Source organism: Lathyrus oleraceus, chromosome 3, assembly GCF_024323335.1.
Source record: "Lathyrus oleraceus cultivar Zhongwan6 chromosome 3, CAAS_Psat_ZW6_1.0, whole genome shotgun sequence".
In the NCBI taxonomy this organism is placed as follows: domain Eukaryota; kingdom Viridiplantae; phylum Streptophyta; class Magnoliopsida; order Fabales; family Fabaceae; genus Lathyrus; species Lathyrus oleraceus.
Genome location: NC_066581.1, coordinates 360,455,630 through 360,476,457, shown reverse-complemented (window position 1 = coordinate 360,476,457; position 20,828 = coordinate 360,455,630). Strand labels below are relative to the sequence as shown.

Genomic DNA, 20,828 nt, shown 5'->3' with positions numbered 1-20,828 from the left:
CCGGAAGTCTTTTAGAAAGTCTTCCGGTTTGGTTGGTTGTATACCAGAACTCTTTCTTATAGACTTCCGATTTGGATGAACTAAATCGGAACTCTTTTAAGAAGTGTTCCGGTAGTCAACCTTTTAATTTTCCACACTGGAACTCTTATTTGAAGTGCTCCGGTGGGTTTTTTTCTTTAATTTTAAATTTTTTTATTTTTTTAATTTTTAATAAATTTTTTATAATATTTTTTTGTAGTGGTTCGAAGACGAGGTGCAGATGGTAGGATTCCAGACCGTACTTTAGGCTGGGGCGCATCTTCATCTGCAGCTGAGCCGGCTCGATATCCAGGAGGGTCGTGCAATACGTCTCTTTTGGTGAAGTACGAGCATCCTGTTGCTCGGCATTTATGGTTTGGTGAGGTAAATAAACGGGATATATTTAAAAATGAATAATAGTTGAATATTTTATATTGTGTTTTCTAATATGTGTTTTAATTGTTTTTAGAAAAAAGGTCCAAAGAAAGAGTTGAAGGTTGTTGGACATGGACTGAAGCTGACATCTAGGATTCCATTGGCTCTTCCACCACAGATGGAGAGTTGGGTATCTAGATCTGGTTTATCTTTACTTCAGAGAACTAGTCTGAACAAGATAGACACAAATCTTGTCTATGCATTTATGGAAAGATGGCATCTAGAGACATCTTCATTTCACATGCCGTTTGGTGAAATGAGCATTACTTTGGATGATGTCTCATGTCTGCTTCACTTGCCCATCAGGGGTATCTTCTGGAGTCCTCAGGATGTCACGGAAGAGGTAGCTGTTGAACTTGTGTTTGACTACTTAGGAGTGTCATAAGGTGAGGCACAATCACATGTTCGTAGCTGTAGGGGTTCGTATTATAAGTTGGAGTGGTTATACGATTTATTCGTCAGGCATAGAGTTGCTTCCAGTTGGGCATATGCAACCAGAGCATATCTGTTGATGTTGGTGGGTTCCACCATTTTTGCCGATAAGACCTTTACACTTATAGAGGCACGATACCTCCTACTATTTACGGACTTAGATAGATGTTCACGATATAGTTGGGGAGTAGCTGCACTAGTTACCCTATACAGATATCTTGGAGATGCGTCCATGTTCAGTTGCAAACAGCTCGGTGGATATCCTACTCTCCTACAGGTATATAATTTAATTTTGTTTATTAAGTGTTGGATTCATTTTTTAAAATATGTTAACTTAATTTATTTTATTTATTATGTTTTTATTTTGTAACAGTGCTGGATTCACGAGTACTTTCCAACTGTTGGAAAAAGAGGGGAGAATTGGAAACCAGCTGATAATTATGGTCTTCCTCGAGCGATGAGATGGTCGTATAGGCAAGGAGTCCTGAAGGTTGATAATTTACGACCTATTTTGGACGAGCTGACACTTGCCGACGTCATATGGCATCCATTTGAGGATCATAGAGCATGGTGTCAGTTTGATGCGATATGTCTCTATAGGGGGTGTTTGAAGTGGGGTGACACAGTTGTTCCATACTTTCCTGACAGATGTTTACGTCAGTTCGGGTACAGGCATTATGTTCCATCCCCACCTCTTGATTTTATGATGGCGACGGATATTGATGTTGATTGGATTGGTTACCATCAAAGCGTTATCGCTGTGATCCGTCCAACTACCCTTGCCACAATTCCATCTGATGTAGAAGATGGTTATCTGGAGTGGTATTATTGTGTTTCGCATCCACGGTTGGTCCCTCCCCATTGTGACGATCCAAGAGAGGTACCAGTTCCTGTATATGACGTCGGACCATCTGATCCTGATTGGGCTCGTGTATCTACATTGATTCATCGCTATCTGAGACAGGTTAATGCCGAAGAGGAAGATCCACAGTTTGCTGATTTATTTGAAGCTTTGCATATTTCTCGTTCACGTTGATTTATGTATTAAGTTTTACAATTGAATATAATAGACATAATATAAAATTCATGTTTTGATTACATATTCATGTTTTGAGTACATATTCATGCTAATATAGGTGTAAGTAATTGTCAATGTTGTAGACGTCCTGCAAATCCTAACATCCAAGACGTTGCTGTATGAGAACGAAATTTCCTCCAATAGACATAGCCTGCATCCTTCCGAGTCATCATTTTTTCTACAACAATAGACATAGCCTGCATCCTCAATAAGCTTAAACAGATGTTGAATCTAACCTCTAGGACCTCTTATCTCTTTTTGAATCACACTCTTATGCTTGTATACTTGCGTAATCCGAGTGACATTCTCAGGATCTCGGTCTTGCAAGGAAAGCAATATGTGTCTAGGTGGTACATGTCTCTTTGTCAAATCAGCGACATGTTGCTTCTCATCTGTGGTCAACCTACCAATAAAGGAATGACCTTCTAATCTATCAGGTAAACCATGATTATGTAACCCACATTTTACATCAATCTTCCAACCAGACCCATCTTTCGCTGGAGTCGACCTGATTTTAAATGGGCATCCACATTTCTGGGACGCACTTTAGGTACCACTATCAGTACTCTTGTGTTTCTCACCTTTATCACAACCAAATATTAATTTGTTACTTCTCCCTCTCTTCCCTGTTTCAGTATCTGAACGACTAATAATAACAGTTACTTTATTATCGATTCCAACCTTTTTAATCCATCTGATCACCTCTTCTCGTGTACCAAATCTCTTAGTCGTTATAAACGCATCAGAAGTATCTACACATATTTAGGAGATTTTCCATTCTCCTAGGCTAGCTGGGGGATCTGGGATGTTTTGGGGCATACCGAATTGCAGCTTCACACGATCACTGTTGTGCATCTCCACAGTTATGAACCGTATTATCAGTGTGCATGCAATCCATACGGCCGCACCTTCAGCGTTGACCTCATGGTCATGATCCAAATTAAGGTATGGACGCCAAATGAACTGAAATGTGAAAGAAGATAGGATTATAATCTAGGTAGAAGAAGTTAACAAAATATAACGAAATAATTAAGTTATTATCCTTACGTCTGTCGATCGAAGATGATCCAACAGGTTGTGATACTGAGTAATACAGTGTCTTGGACATTTGTTGTAACTCATACCACGTGCAGACCATCTACACCAAAAAGTCAAAAAATATTAGTTAAAGGTAATAATCTTTAAAGAAGTAAGTAAAGATATAAAAATTTAAACAACTTACTTTTGTGCATACGGAAATGTGAAAGGGTCGTTGTTGACGGGTGCTAGAGACGGTAGTCTTGACCAACCCCATGCTTGTAGAAAAACATCACAGCCAGAAAATGTAAATGTGTCTTTGTGTGAGTTTTTGCACAAGGAGATATAGAGATAGGCTAGACAAGCAGATCCCCAACTGTAACTTCCTATTCTATCTATATGTCTAAGTAGAGGTAAATACATAATATGCAAGCTAGAACCACTACCTTCGGGAAGTAAAAACGAGCCAATTAACAGCATAATGTAACACCTAGTTTTTATTATTCGAGCATCTTCGGTAGAATGCTCATCTAAGTATAAACTATTATAGTACGACTTAAGGTGTGAAAGTAGTATACCTTGACCTCTTGCGTTATCATCTAACAAATCAGTCTCCAAGAGATCCATGCAAATTGAATTTGCATAGTTGGTTTTACCATTAACAACCTTACCTTCAATGGGAAGTCCCAAAAGCATGTAGACATCTTCTAACATTGTGGTACACTCACCGGTTGGGAACCAAAATGTGTGTGTCTTTGGTCGTCATCTTTCGCACAAAGCTAGAATGAATTTGTTATCTACGGACCAAGACAAAATCTTGCTTATATGACCAAAACCGGGGAGTTCAACATAAGGTTGAATCATCAGGTTCATATGGGCATATTCGTGGACCCGAGTCCGGAACCTTGATACATCCTATAAAAGAAAGAACAAAAAACTTGACTAAGTTGGTATGTTAAAATAAAAGGGGGTTGGTGAAGATGAAAGAAAAAAAGTTAACAAAAGAAAAAACTTACATATGTTGCGATGTTTGCAACCGTTCCTCCATGTGATTCGCCCATTGTGAGGATAAACATTTTGTCGGGCGGTTGATGCAGATGAAACTACAAGAAGTTGTTGCAGATGAAATTGTAGAAGAAGTATTGTAGAAGAAGTAGTGAGAGTGATGGTGTGGAAGAAATGTTGATGGAGTGGATGTATTTATAGGAAAATGGATGGGAGCATGAAAAGTTGTGCTTGCATGGTGTTTCCAATTGAATTGGTGACCATGTACAACCCTTAAGAGGTATCGCCATTCAAATTGGCGCCTCCATAGGGACATGCATGCAAGACCTAGGTCTGATTGCTTGGTTTCGAGGTCTGCATGCATGCTTTGACAAGGTGTCGCCAAATGGATTGGCGCTCATGTGCAAGGAATGAATGGGGGCACCAATTCATTTGGAGTGTGTGTCTGCATGTCTGACATGTGGATGTCCTTTCTCTTGCATGCTGAACATGTCACTTCTTAGTAGCTTGCATGATTGACACATCATTTCGTAATAGCTTGCATGTGCGACATGTCACTTCGAAATAGCTTGCATGTGTGACACATCACTCCGAACTAGCTAGCATGTGAGACACATCATTTCCATATTTAAGTGTTTTACTATCAACATCCAAGACACTTCACTCGCATTCATCTGTAGCAAGAAAATAGTTTTCATCTGCACAATATCATCTTAACTAAAATTGGTAGTATATAACTCATGATGAGATGAAATAATTTTATGATAGTCACATTTATGATTTAGTGAAGTTTCCTAAAGGCAAAAGGGCTTTGGAAAACAGGTGGATTTATAGAGTTAAACATGAGAGTAACTCTAAGTTCCAAGATATAAAGACAAATTAGTGGTGAAAGGTTTCGGTCAAATAAAGGGTGTCGATTTTAATGATATCTTCTCACCTGTTGTAAAGATGTCATCAATTAGAATTCTGTTGATTTTGGTTGCTACGCTTGATTTAAAGGTTGAGCAAATGGATGTGAAAACAACTCTCCTTCATGGTGATTTGGAGGAAAATATCTACATGAACAAACCGATGGTTTTCAACTTAAAGGCAAATAAGATCATGTGTGTATATTGAGAAAGAGTTTATATGGGTTGAAGCAAGCTCCAAGGCAGTGGTACAAGAAGTTTGAGTCTGTTAGGTATGATCAAGGATACCAGAAGACTACTTCAGATCATTGCGTGTTTGTTAGAAAATATTCCAATGATTAATTCATTATCCTATTGTTATATGTTGATAATATGCTTGTTATAGGGAAAATTATTTCTAACATTGACAGGTTAAATAAGCAATTGGGAGAGTCATTTTCCATGAAAGACATGGGAGTAGCTAAAGAGATTCTTGGCATTAGAATCATGCGTGACAGAAAGGAGAAGAAACTTTGGATGTCACAAGAATATTATCGCGAAAGAGTGTTGCAAAGATTAAAAATGGAAAGTTCTAAGGCGGTAAGCACTCCTCTTGCTACTCATTTCAAGTTGATTTCTAATCAAATTCCTTCAAGTGAAGATGAAGAGTTTGACATGAAACATGTTCCTGATGCGCCTATTATGGGTAGTTTGATGTATGCAATGGTGTGTACAAGACCAAATATATCACATGATGCTAGTACAATCAATAGATTTTTGTCAAATCCAGGTAGAGATCATTAAAATGCTGTAAAATGGATTTTAAGTTATCTTCGTGGTACTACTTTTTCAAGGCATTGTTTTGGAAGTGATAAGCTTACTCTGGTGGGGTACTATGAATCTGATATGGCTGGAGACATTGATTCAAGAAAGTGAACTTCTGGCTACATGATTAAATTTATAGGGAGAATTGTGGCTTGGCAGTCCAGATTGCAAAAGTGTGTAGTATTGTCTACTACAGAGGTTGAGTTTTCAATTCCATTACCGAAGCATGTAAAAAGTTACTATGGTTGAAGAAGTTTTTTTAGTTGGTTTTGCTCAAGACAAATATGTGTTATTTGTTGATAGTCAAAATGCTATTCATCTTGGTAAGAAACCGACTTCTCATAATAGGTCAAAAACACATTGATGTGAGATATCATTGGATACATTATCTTTTGGATGCTAAGATGTCGGAGTTAGCTAGAGTTCATACAAATGATAATGGTTATAATATGATGACTAAAGTATTACCAAGACAGAAATTTGAAGCTTATTATCATATCACCGATTTGGCGATTTCCTCTACATAATTGTGAATGAGAGATTTGTTGGGTTTGGGCTCCCTTCCTATGTAGAGAAAGACGCAAATGTGATTAACCCAATTAACTCACTTATTTAAATGGATATGATCAATTTAGGATTGAGAGAGATAAAGAGTAAATAAGGATTGAAAAGAGAGAAAATAGGAGAGAAACTTATTCCCGTTTTCTGTAACCAATCTCACTAAATTGACGATCCTAAATTCGTTAACTGTCGGATCGAGCTCAAATTTGAGGGGAAGGTTTACAACACATGTATCTAACTTTTGAATGTTCATAATTTCAAAACAAAGTCTAAGATTAGAGATATCTACTTCGTAATGAAGCGGAAAATTTGAGTAATTTTTCAGCTTTTTGATTCTTATTTGTAAGATAATTTTCTTTGTGGTTTGCAGATGCTAGCACTAGTTTGTGAATAACTTTAAGACTCTCTTGTAAACTTAATTGGTTATAGTTGATCTATTTCTTTGGTCTGGATGACTCGTGGTTTTTTCTCTCATATTGAGGTGTTTTCCATGTTGAAATATCAGTGTTCTTTTGTGCATTTATTTATTCGATTTGTTATCTTATATTTATTGTTGATCCTCAAAATATCTACAAATGTGAAGAACTTTATATCCAATACGGATTGGTATTTTATTCAGTCTTAAAATTTCATCAATTAATTTCTTTTAATATTTTAAACAATATTTTAGACGATTTGTTACTATTTTCTTAGAAAAACAATGACGCAATTAAGTTATACCTCTACATAGAAACAAATTACAAATGCAATAAAGATGTCATTAGTTTTACTTAAACAATCATCTTTGTTCCTAAATACTAAAAATCCAGTTTATAATCAATCAAAAGAATTAGACATATAGTCAAGAGACGTTTTACATACCTCAATGGTAGCACTCTCGCTCATGCTAGATATACACCAATAATGAACACCAATACTTATTGCTTCAATGATAAACACCAATAGTTAGACAAATTAAGTTAGAGAGAATATTGATAAACACTAATATTTCTTGCTTCAATGATTAATACCAATTATTTAACAAATCAAAGTAGAGAAAATCTTGATGAACACCAATATTCTATTGCTAGAAAAATAAAGTGTTACTCACAATTTACAAGTGTTGCTCTGAGTAGACTAAAAGATTTTAAATGACAATCTCGGTTGTGTTAAAGTTATTAAACACTTTCGTGATTTCTATCAATATATGTATTGTGACATTCATTGGGGTTGTCGTAGTGTATATAAATCCAAATTTATTATTTATCATAAAAATAATAAATAATAGTATTCATATTGGTATCTTGTGATACCATTTTGTTGCAGACGTTTTCACAATAAAGAACCCTTTTTTTTTAAAACCTTTAACGAAATTAGAAATATGATAACAATTTTTAGAAAGATGATCATCAAAATGGCTTATCCACCTGACAACAATATTGAAGTGTAATACAAATTGACATTTAAGTTGCGTTTAGATTTTAATGAGTTTCACTTAGTTGTTTTGATGATATAAATACTGAACTCAAGTTTTAGTTCGTAACCAATTCATTTTGTAACCGTTTTCAATTGAGAAAGAAAGCTAGTTAGGATTCTCTCTCTCTCTCTCTCTCTCTCTCTCTCTCTCTCTCTCTCTCTCTCTCTTCTCTTCCACCACCACCACCATCTTCTTCATCATTCTTGTGCACCAACAATTGGTATCTAGATCTCAAGTTCTAATTCAGGAACGGGAAACACGAGTGTACGTGAGGCATGTGTGATTGATTTTTTTTCATTCAATTCACAGTGAATTGAAGATCTAAATCTAAATAGAATCACATTTCTTTATTCTGAGGGATTGGGAAACACGAGTGTTGGTGAGATCTTAGTGAATTTGCATAAGAACTAAGATGAACAGCGGAAACGGTAGCTTGGACACAAAGCTTCAAGTATTTGAAGGAAATAATTGTAATCGGTGGATGATTCAGATGCGTGTGTTGTTTGGCGCTCAAGATGTTTTTGATCCCGTAAATGATGGTTACATAATGGTTGTAGTAGATGCAACTAAAATGCATAGAAACGTGCAAAGAGAAATGAGGAAGAATGATCAGAATGCGTTGTTCTATATCCATCAATGTGTGAATACGAATGTGTTTGAGAAAATCGTTGGTTCAACAACGATGAAGGTTGCGTGGGACACACTGGTACAATGCTACGATGGTGATGCATTAGTGAAGAAGGTGAAGCTTCAGTCTCTATGTAAGTAGTATAAGAATCTCAACATGATGAACAATGAAAAGGTACATGATTACATCTCCAGAGTGATTTTGATCATAAATAAGATGAAATCTTGTGGAGAAACTCTCTCTGAACAAGTAATTATTGAAAAGATACTGAGATACTTACTTCTCAGTTTGAATACATTATTGTAGCAATTGAACACTCTAAGAACCTCAGCACCATGAGAATTGAAGAGTTGCAAAGTAGTCTATAGGCACAAGAGTTGCGTCTCATTGAGAGAAACTTTGAAAGAGAGGTAGAGCAGGCTCTGAAAGCGTCTTATGGTAAGAAGAATCATAAGCAGTCTTAGTCAGAGGCCAAGAAGAGACATGGTGATGGTTATCAAAAGTCAAAAGCCTCTAATTCCGATGAGAAGAAATATCATAAGGGAAAGGAGAAGTTTGAAAAGAAGAAGGTTCAATGCTACTATTGTAAGAAATTTGGTCACTTTGCTGCTGACTATTTATCAAACAAGGAAAGAAAATCAGAAGAAGAAAACATAGCCCGAGGAGAGACTAATGATGAACATGCATTATAGATGGCTTATGATTCTGATGGTGGATATTTAATAGACTGATGGTATATGGACACTGCCTACTCAAATCACCTAACTAGAAACAAAAAATGGTTGATTGATTTTGACTCTAGAAAGAGGACAAAAATCAAATGTGCTGGTGATAGGTAACTTAATGTTGAAGGAATGGGAAATGTCAAAGTCGGAGTGAAGAATGGAAAAACCGTTCTGATCAAGGATGTTTGGTATGTTCCTGGCATGAAGAGAAATCTGATGAGTGTATGTCATCTAATTGAAAAATATTTCTCAGTTACTATGAAAGACAATCTCTTGAAGTTGTATAATTCTAATCAAAAGTTGATTATGCAATCTGAACAGGGAAGTAATAAAACATTCAAAGTGAATGTAGAAATAACTGAAATTAAATGTCGTAGTGTAGAAGGTGCTGAAGGTGACAAGGAGCATGCGGAAGGAGAAGAAGCTCCATCATGCCTTCTGGGGAGAAACTGTTGCCACTACAACATATATGCTCAATAGGTGTCCAACCAAGAAGTTAAAGGAAGATACTCCTTTTGAGAAATGGATTAGAGATAAGCAAAATGTGAGTCATTTCAGAGTATTTGGTTATGTTAGTTACAAACACGTTCCAAGTGCTACTAGAAAAAAGTTGGATGATAGAAGCAAAGTAATGTTACTTATTAGGTACCACGATACAAATTCCTATAGGCTTTATTTTCCAGTCACTAACAAGGTGGAAGTCAACAGAGATATCATTATGAAGGAAACAAAAGAATGAGATTGGAACAAGTCTTAATTCAACTCTGGGGCAGTGTTAACACCTGAGTTAACTTCTGAAGATATTTCTACATAAATCTGAATTAGATTACTTTGAGGTGTTTGCACCTTTAGCTAGGCATGAAACAATCAGATTGGTGATTGTTATAACTATTAATAGAAATTGGCCTTTGATGTATTTAGATGTGAAATATGCATTTCTAAATGGTTCTTTACAAGAGGAAGTGTATGTGTCACAAACTCTTGGATTTGTGAAAAAGAATCAGGAAATGATGGTGTATAAATTGTATGAAGCCTTGTATGGGCTGAAACAAGCTCCAAGAGCTTGGAATCTGAAAAGTGATTCATTTTTCAAGCTTCAAGGATTCAGAAAATGTGAGATAGAGTATGGTATTTATGTTCAACATACATCTAATATTAATATGATTATGTTGTGTCTCTATGTTGATGACATATTTCTAACAGGGAATGGTTCAGTTTAGATAGTCAAGTTCAAAAAGGTGTTGATGAATGAGTTTAAGATGTCTGATTTAAGAAATAAGGTTTATTATTTAGGAATGGAGATTATGTACTCTGATATGGGTATAATTTTGCATCAGCTGAAGTATGAACTTAAGCTTATGAAGAGATTTGAACTGATTAATTACAAGTCTGCAATCACACCTACTAAAACAAATCACAAACTGGATTCTGATGTTGAGGGGGATGATGTAGATGCTACAACTTTTAAACAGTTGGTAGACTCATTGTGATATCTTTGTAACACCAGATCTGATAACTGCTATGCAGTTGAAATGATGAGTATGCTTATGAACAAACCAAAGTGGTCATATTATCAAGTTGTTGTCATGATACTTAGGTATATTAAGGGGACTCTGAGGTTATGGATTTTTGTTCCCTTCTGGTGCTAAATCTGATTCAAAGCTGATATGTTATTTAGACTCTGATTGACGTGGAGACATAGTTTACATAAGAAGTACTTCTGGATATTTCTTCAAGTATCTAGGAGCTCCCATTTCTTGGTGCTCCAAGAAGCAACCAATGGTTGCATTGCTAACATGTGAAGCTGAGTGCATTGCAGGTTTTTTGTCTGTGTGTCAAGCTGTTTGGATTTGTAAGATCAAAAGATCAATATGAGCACGCATGTGAGGTTGATGATTGTCAATAAATCAGCTATAAGCCTGCCAAGAATCCAGTGCTGCGTGGAAGGAGCAAACACATTGATACAAAATTTTATTTTCTGCGCAATTAGGTTCTGAATGGAGTGTTTGAAGTTATTCATTGTAGCACTCAAAAGCAACTTGCAAATATGTTGACTAAGCTATCAAAACTGAACAATTTATCCATTTGAGGGATGAAATTGGTGTTATTGATTATAATCTTGAATGCGGGTTAAGGGATAGTGTTGAAGTGTATTCAAAATTCACATTTAAGTTACATTTAAATTTTAATTTGAATTTCATTTAGTTGTTCTGATGATATAAATACTGAACTCAAGTTTCAGTTTGTAACCAATTCATTTTGTAACCATTTTTAATTAAGAAAGAAAGTTAGTTAGAATTCTCTTTTTTCCACCGTTATTATCTTTTCTTCCCCTTCATTCTTGTACACCAACAAACAAAATCATAAAAGAATAACGTTAAAATAGCTACATCAGAAAAGTTAACAAAAATTAACAGGGAACTTCTTCACAAAGTGAACTCCTAAGCACTTGAATTTTTTTTAGGAGTCGACTGCTTCACAAAGGAAACTCTTAGACAATTGAAATTTCAATAGCTACATCACATCCTAACTAGAGCTAATGCTTCTAATAAGGGAACTTCTTCTCCCAACTGTTTACTAACTCTTCTACCCTTTCTTTTATAACAAAAATCCCATAAATTTGGGCCCAATAACTGTGTCATCAAACGTATCGGATTTTGATGTCCTATCGGCTATCACCGTGCTCCCTTTCATATCTTGTATTTATCTTACAACCAGCACAGCGAAGTGATTTCATGCAATATTAGATTTCTCAAATAGAAACCTTCTCAATGTCATTGCAAGGTAATAAACTTTCTTGATATATTACATTAGTGTTTGGTCTCATGCAAGAATTTTCAGTGTTAGACATGAGTTATAATATGTTAACTGGATCTCTCCCTCCTATTTTTGGGTGATTTGACTTACACGGAATGACTCCATTGTTTGGAAACAAACTGGAAATAAGCTAAATGGATTCATTCCCCTGGAAATTCATCATTTAGAACTAAATGATATAATAATCTAAGTGGGCATATGGCTGCTTGCCGACCACTTAATATGTCTCGCTTCCTGGATGGATTTGACAAATCATTTACTTTCTCACCTCCAAAACCAGTGATTCTTCATATGAGGGTTAGTAGATGTGTTATTTGGAGAGTTGGAGGCTCGAACTTATTTCTTATTCTGCTTTTATGGCATGTTTGAATATTGGATGTGTTATTTTGAGTCTTGGAGACTGGAGCTTATTTGCTACTTACATTATGTTTAGTAGCAATGAAGTTTGATGTTTAATAATGAATTTGTTTCATTTTGTGCATTCTTTTGTGTTTGAGTTTTGATATCTCTTATTGTTTCCCTAGACTTAGATGTAGTGGCCATGCGGACACTATAACACCGCTAAGGCATTTTAGGGGTCGGCCGATCTGCTACGTTATCGGCTACTTACTACATAGGTCAATATACACAAAGATGCTTCATTCTTTAAGTTCCGTATAGTTAAAATGCAGACATGCCATCTTAATCACGAGACTCTGTCTTCACGGTTTCAAATAAAGCTAATTAGTACTCCCTCTGTTTTTTTATAAGTGTCATTTAAAAAAAACAATTATTTCTTTTTAATTTTCACATGTAAAATTCATGGTACTATCAATTGCATTTTTCTTAAAATTATCCTAGATAATTATTACATAGAGAGAAAAAATAAAATAAATATAATAAATAATTAAAGATATTATAAATAAAAGAAGAATTATTATTTGAAAAGTAATAATAATGATTAAATTTTTTAATATACGTGAAATGTTTAAAAAATAAGATTTAAAAAAGATGGAAGGAATACTTGACAATGGGAGAAACAATGTCCAGGTCCAAAAAAATGTGGAGAAGTTCTCACCGATATCTGCACATTAAATCAACAGCAAACTTAAATTAATTAATTCATTTAAAAAAACAAAGTAACAAAAGAAAATACCCTGCATAAAGAATTTCATTATGGTTTCATATATGATGTTAATAAATAAAGCCTCTGTCCACATTAAAATAATACTACATGGCCATGAAAATGCAGTTCAACCGTAAAGTTTAGAAAAAGTAAAAAATTGTAAATGATGTGTCAAGAAAATAATCTAAGGTAACAACATTATGAGACTATTATTACATCTAAAAAATATTCACTTTTACTCTCATTTTTATTCACATCCTAACCAGAGGTAATGCTCCTAAATCCTAATCAGGGAACTTCTTCTCCCAATTGTTTACTAACAACTTTCTCAATGCTTTACTCACTCTTCTACCCTTTCTTTTATAACATAAATCCCATAAATCAAGACTACTCTTTGTCACCTTATGGCCACCTTCTCTTTTATAACTACATGGAAAATGGAAGTGTTTGGGTTCTTCATTGACAAAGTAAGAAGAAAAAACTTGATTGGCGCATTTGCATCTAAAAATAGTGAACGGAAGAGTAGCACAAGAGCTTTAATATTTACACCGTGCATCAAGGATAAAATTTACAAGGAGAACATAAAAGTAGAACATAAAAACTGAAATAAAAGTAGAATCTTTGTAAAGTTTACCTTTTTTCTTTGATCTTGAGCTCCAAAACATCAATGAAGCTTTAATGGAGACCCATTATTCTCATTCTCCAATCGTAGTACCCTTTCACCCAGCAACACTCACTATCTGTGCTCTCACTCAAACGTCCCTTACTACCATTTCATGATTATAACAACTTGCAACATTGCACTCTTCCAATAATAAGTTGACACATCTTTATATACTACACTCTCCACTACTCTCTTGTCTACTAGAAAATTTTACAAATAAAATTACTTAACTAACTTCGTCTTATTTTAAAAAGCATAATATTTTTTATTTTCTTTTTTTTAATATATAAAAAATCTCATATATAGTATTTAAATGATTATTTGTCAATATATCACCTCTTATATAAATCATATTATTATTTTCATGTTAATTCTATAAATAAATCATTTTTAAGAAATCATTTGTTACTAAGTATTAATCTAATTTAATTTTATACAAATTATAAATTATTAGAGAATGTTCGCAGTATAATTTAGATTCATCCAATTCCAAAAATAATAAGATGTAAAAAATTATTTTTAGATGACAATTTAATTTTTTTATTATCCAAATCGATCCAATTTAAAAAGTTTATTTTTAGATAGTTTTTAAATATCTTAATATATACTATAACAAAAGTAACACATGGCATTTTCATCCCATTGAAATATGACTACATGGAAAATGGAAGTGTTTGTCACCTTATATATATATATATATATATATATATATATATATATATATATATATATATATATATATATATATATATATATATATACATATATATATATATATATATATATATATATATAGAGAGAGAGAGAGAGAGAGAGAGAGGTAATGCTAACTTGTGCCCTAGGGGCACAAGTCAAGAAATCCGTTTATAGAAAGTTTGTATTGAAAAAATCAATAAAGGTTTTAATTATATATTTTTATTAAAATCAGTGCACAATTTCCAAGGTGGTATTTTTATGTTTAGTTCTTAACTTATGCCCTTAGAGCACAAGTTAGCATTACCCTATATATATATATATATATATATATATATATATATATATATATATATATATATATATATATATATATATATATATATATATATATATATATATATATATTATAGATATATATATATATATATATATATAGATATATATATATATATATATATATATATATATATATATATATATATATATATATATATTATATATATATATATATATATATATATATATATATATATATATATATATATATATATATATATATATATATATATATATATATATATATATATATATATATATAATTTGGATCAACCGTTATTAATTTTGTTATGATATTATTTATATAATCATTTAATTTTATAAATATCAACTATTAACATAGTATTTCTAAGTAATTGTATAAATAAATATTAGTAATATAAATAAATAAATTTTACTTGTGTTTGGATTGATACATTATTTTAAACATATTTATCTTTAGTTTTTTAATTCTACAAAAATTGTAATAACCCTTAGGTTAGCAGTTAGCACGGTTTATGATACGGATATCCGTGCTTTCACATTGATACACATGAGTTATGCGTATTAGTTTTCAAATTTTAATGAAAATGAATAGAAAGAAAAATAAAATTGCTCATATATTAGTCAAACTATTACATCAATAATATATAACCCATCTTCCTATTTATAACTTATTACATCAATAACTTATAATACTCAAATTATTAGTACATCAATAATATATAGTCCACATTCCTATTTTAAAAATTAGATTAATTGATGATTTGGATTTAAACACCTTTATACATTATAATAAACTATTTATAACTTAATATAAAAATTATACACGAGACAAACATATTATTAAATATTTTTTTAAAATTTGTAATTTTTAATATATATTTGAAATAAAAAATAAAATAATTATAATATACTAATAATACTCGTATACTTTATTATTTTTATGTTGTTTTCATATAAATAAATGAGAGTGTCTCTCGCCTCTTTCTTCTCTACTTGTTGAAAACTTTACCTCGTACCCCTATAATTGTACCCACACCCCTACAAATAACTTTTTTTGACCAAAATACCCTCATATAAATAGGGTATATTTTTCAGAAATGGAAATTTTTCCCATTTGCGCTTGAAGACTTTTGGAACACACATTTTTGCATTTTTTGGCATTGTAAACCGGAACACTAAGAGTGAGTCATCCGGTTCACATAGTGTATACCGGAACACTTATCTAAAGTCTTCCGGTTTGTTTCCTTTTGGGGGCATTGAACCGGAAGTCTTTTAGAAAGTCTTCCGGTTTGGTTGGTTGTATACCGGAACTCTTTCTTAAAGACTTCCGGTTTGGATGAACTAAACTGGAACTCTTTTAAGAAGTGTTCCGGTAGTCAACCTTTTATTTTTCCACACTGGAACTCTTTTTTGAAGTGTTCCGGTGCGTTTTTTTTTTTTTTAATTTTTAATAAATTTTTATAATATTTTTTTGTAGTGGTCCGAAGACGAGGTGCGGATGGTAGGATTCCATACCACACTTTAGGCCGGGGCGCATCTTCATCTGCAGCTGAGCCGGCTGGATATCCAGGAGGGTCGTACAATACGTCTCTTTTGGTGAAATACGAGCATCATGTGGCTCGGCATTTATGGTTTGGTGAGGTAAATAAACGGGATATATTTGAAAATGAATAATAGTTGAATATTTTATATTGTGTTTTCTAATATGTGTTTTAATTGTTTTTAGAAAAGAGGTCCAAAGAAAGAGTTAAAGGTTGTTGGACATGGACTGAAGCTGACATCTAGGGTTTCATTGGCTCTTCCACCACAGATGGAGAGTTGGATATCTAGATCTGGTTTATCTTCACTTCAGAAAACTAGTCTGAACAAGATAGACACAAATCTTGTCTCTGCATTTGTGGAAAGATGACATCTAGAGACATCTTCATTTCACATGTTGTTTGGTGAAATGAGTATTACTTTGGATGATGTCTCATGTCTGCTTCAATTGCCCATCAGGGGTATCTTCTGGAGTCCTCAGGATGTCACGGAAGAGGTAGCTGTTGAACTTGTTGTTGACTACTTAGGAGTGTCACAGGGTGAGGCACAATCACATGTTCGTAGCTGCAGGGGTTCGTATTATAAGTTGGAGTGGTTATACGTTTTATTCGTACAACATATAGTTGCTTCCAGCTGGGCATATACGACCAGAGCATATCTGTTGATGTTGGTGGGTTCCACCATTTTTGTCGGTAAGACCTTTACACTTGTAGAGGCACGATACCTCCTACTGTTTACGGACTTAGATAGATGTCCAGGATATAGTTGGGAGCAACTGCACTAGTTACCCTATATAGATATCTTAGAGATGCGTCCATGTTCAGTTGCAAACAACTCGGTGGATATCCTACTCTCCTACATGTATATAATTTAATTTTGTTTATTAAGTGTTGGATTCATTTTATAAAATATGTTAACTTAATTTATTTTATTTATTATGTTTGTATTTTGTAACAGTGCTGGATTCATGAGTACTTTCCAACTGTTGGAAAAAGAGGGGAGAATTGGAAACCAGCTGATAATTATGGTCTTCCTCGAGCGATGAGATGGTCGTATAGGCAAGGAGTCCTGAAGGTTAATGATTTACGGATCATAGAGCATGGCGTCAGTTTGATGAGATATATCTCTACAGGGGGCGTTTGAAGTGGGGTGACACAGTTGTTCCATACTTGCCTGACAGATGTTTACGTCAATTCGGGTACAGGCATTATGTTCCATCCCCACCTCTTGATTGTATGATGGCGACGAATATTTATGTTGATTGGATTGGTTACCATCAGAGCGTTATCGCTGTGATCCGTCCAACTACCCTGGCCACCGTTCCATCTGAGGTAGAAGATGGTTATCTGGAGTGGTATTATTGTGTTTCGCATCCACGGTTGGTCCCTCCCCATCGTGACGATCCAAGAGAGGTACCAGTTCCTGTATATGACGTCGGACCATCTGATCCTGATTGGGCTCGTGTATCTACATTGATTCCTCTCTATCTGAGACAGGTTAATGCCGAAGAGGAAGATCCACAGTTTGCTGATTTATTTGAAGCTTTGCATATTTCTCGTTCACATTGATTTATGTATTAAGTTTTAGAACTGAATATAATAGACATAATATAAAATTCATGTTTTGATTACATATTCATGTTTTGAGTACATATTCATGCTAATATAGGTGTAAGTAATTGCCAATGTTGTATACGTCCTGCAAATCCTAACATCCAAGACGTTGCTGTATGAGAACGAAATTTCCTCCAATAGACATAGCCTGCTGAAGGTGAGAAAAACAAGAAAGGGGGGTTTGAATTATTTTGGAAAATAAGCGCTTTTGCAGAATAAGAACACACAGGATTTTATACTGGTTCGCTTATAACACAAAGCTACTTCAGTCCACCCGGCCAAGGTGATTTCACCTTCAAAAAGGACTTAATCCACTAATCTTGAAAGATTATTACAACCAACGTCTAAGAGAAAGATCTCTTAGTCCTCCCAAGTATACAGACTACGCAGAGTCACTTGAGGAACAAAATCAATTTAAGCAAACGGAATTTGTAATCTAAAGTGCTTCTAAGATTAAGCAAATATTACAGCAAATAGAGCAAGCAAGTGTTTTCACGTATGAGCAACAACTCGTGAAAAACTAAGAGAGAGAGTAGAGTATTTTTATGCGTTCAGGTATGTCTCTCAATGAAGTATGTCGTCCTTTATATAGTGGTGAACAGAGCGTTGTAGTGATGGCAGAATATTTGTCTTTGATGAGAGTTTAATGCCATTACTTCTGTCTTTCTTGCCATAACCAATTTGTCTCCCTGAATAACTTTTTTCCAAATATACTTTCTTTCCATTTGAAGTTGTTGTTTTCGTTACTCTTTCTGGGTTGGGAGATCCTTCGTCAGAATCTACGTTATCTCTGTCAATCTGAGATTGTGTTGAAGTTACATCAGAGCTTCTGATAGTCCTGGTCTTTTAGATCATCAGAGTTGATTCCAAAGGAAGTTTAGAGCTTCTGGTATTCTGCTATGTTGTTTTGCTCAGAGTCAGAACTTCTAGAGCGCGCTTCTTCTTCAGATGCTTCTGATCTTCTGGTACTTTATATCTGATTCGATTCTGTATCTGATAAAGCGATCAGATTCCTTTGTTCTTGTTCAGAGTCCTGCACACTTAGAGAAATTTCGTTAGGGTGCCATTTTTGGTTTCATCCTTTGTTATCATCGAAATCCTGGAATCTATTGTAGAACTAATTTTGTTCTTACAATCTCCCCCTTTTTTATGATGACAAAACAAACTTAATTACAGATGAAACATTCAAAGATAAGAATTTATCAGATCAGATAGAAGTGAGCTCCCCCTGAGATAAGCTTGGGAGTTCAGAAGTTCTTACCAGAGCTTCCATGCAATGATGTTTCTAGATACTTTTCTGCAAATTTCTGAGTTAAGGAGGGTTAGATAGATTTTTATTGAATAATATGTTTGCAGAGTACTGAAGGATTTAGATATGTTTTCATCAGAGCTGTTTTTATTTCTCCCCCTTTTTGTCAGAATCAAAAAGACTTAGCAAAGATAAAGGAAAGGAAAAATAGATATATATCCAGATAAAAGCATAAACAGCAGAGAGCCAAAAAAAAAGCAGAAACAGATAACAACAAGCAAGAAAAATCCTAGGTGCCTAAGGGTTGGGAGGAGGAGGCATCCTCTGAAGCAGTTGGGTCAGCAGATTCTGGATGTTGGCGTTGACTGTGTCCTGTTGATCCAATCTGGCTCGGACTTCCTTCTGCTCTTTCTGAAGCTCCTCAAGGGTCTTGAGAACCACAGGGACAAAGGTAGAGGACTCCCCCTGAGTCAGAGCATTCTGTTCTTCAGCACGGAGAGCTTCAGCTTCAGCAACGGCTTTAGCTTCAGCTTCAGCAGCAGCAGCGTCAGCTAGAGCTTTGGCTTCAGCTTCCTTAACCCTTTGAATTTCTTCTTGCCTTGCTCTTTCTTCTGCTTCCTTTCTGGCCTGTTCCTCAGCTTCTCTGGCTAAGCGCTCCTGTAGTCTTGCCTCAGCGTCTCTGATGAAGTCTTTTCTGACTTGCTCAGAGAGGTTCTTCAGCTTGAAGGCCTCAGAGGTCATCCAGCCAATAACTCTGTTCCAGTGTGTCCTAACAGAGGAAGGATCATCACTGATGCCAGAGTTGATGGTCAGAGACTTGACCTTGTCAACTGATGCTCCTGCAAACAACATAATTGCTTCCTCCAGGGTTGGCAGGGAGTTTTGTGGTTCAAATGGTAGAGGTGAAGAAGTGGGAGGGCTTAGGTTGAGAGTTTGGGGTTCAGCGGAAGTGTTTGGTGGTGGTGTGTCAGAAGTGTTTAGGTCAGAGGGTTGTACGTCAGATGGTGTTAGGTTTGGTTGTTCTGAGGGTGGTGAGGTTACTTCAGGTTCATGTGGGTTTTGTTGTGGTTGTTGTGAGGCAAGGTTCTGAGTTTGAAGTTGGGCTAGAGTGGGAGAAGAAGGGTCAGAGAATTCTGTGTCAGATGAGATGATGAAGTAGGGGGTGATTCTGGGGAAGAGGATGAAGAGGTGGTTTCATTTAGCTTTTCAACTTCAGATAAGGGTAAGGTGGTGGTGGCAAGGTTGAATTTTTGTGATGGTTGCTGAGATGTTCTGGTGGTTGAAGGGGAGGTTTCAGATTGAGTGTATATGGGTGTTGGTTGAGGGATAGAATAAGCAATTTGTCGTGTTTGTGCAGAGGGAGCAGGAGAGACAGACTTACCAGAAGGCTCATGCAGAGGTGCTGGAGGTCTTGATCCGGAGGATTCTCCTGGTTTTGCTTTCTTCGCCTGCGATGTCTTCTCAGAGGGACCTCTTTTATGCCTCATGAAGTTCGGAGCTTTATCTGGTAGATCGCTTAAATGGAAGTCTGAGATATCCACTCCTTCGTCCTTCAGACCTTGTAGATAAAAGAGGATTACATCTCGAGGCTCTTCCTTTGAGAACAGATATAGACCATGGGGAATTTTCCTCTGATCTTTTAACGCATCCCAAGAAGTGTCCAGAGTAGGTCTAACGTTGACCTTATCCAGAATCCCCATGTTCTTCAGATTCTTGGCGTTGATAGGTTTTCCAACGTCGATCGCCATGTCCTCCAT

At 35.0% G+C, this 20,828-nt stretch overlaps 1 long non-coding RNA gene across 1 annotated transcript; it reads left to right on the top strand.

Moving 5' to 3' along the window:
• The first annotated feature begins 1,783 nt into the window (after window positions 1–1,783).
• On the top strand, window positions 1,784–17,841 carry LOC127129269 (uncharacterized). The gene is made up of 2 exons (XR_007806270.1): window positions 1,784–1,849; window positions 17,706–17,841. It is a non-coding gene; the product is annotated as an uncharacterized LOC127129269 (long non-coding RNA).
• The last annotated feature ends 2,987 nt before the right edge of the window (window positions 17,842–20,828 follow it).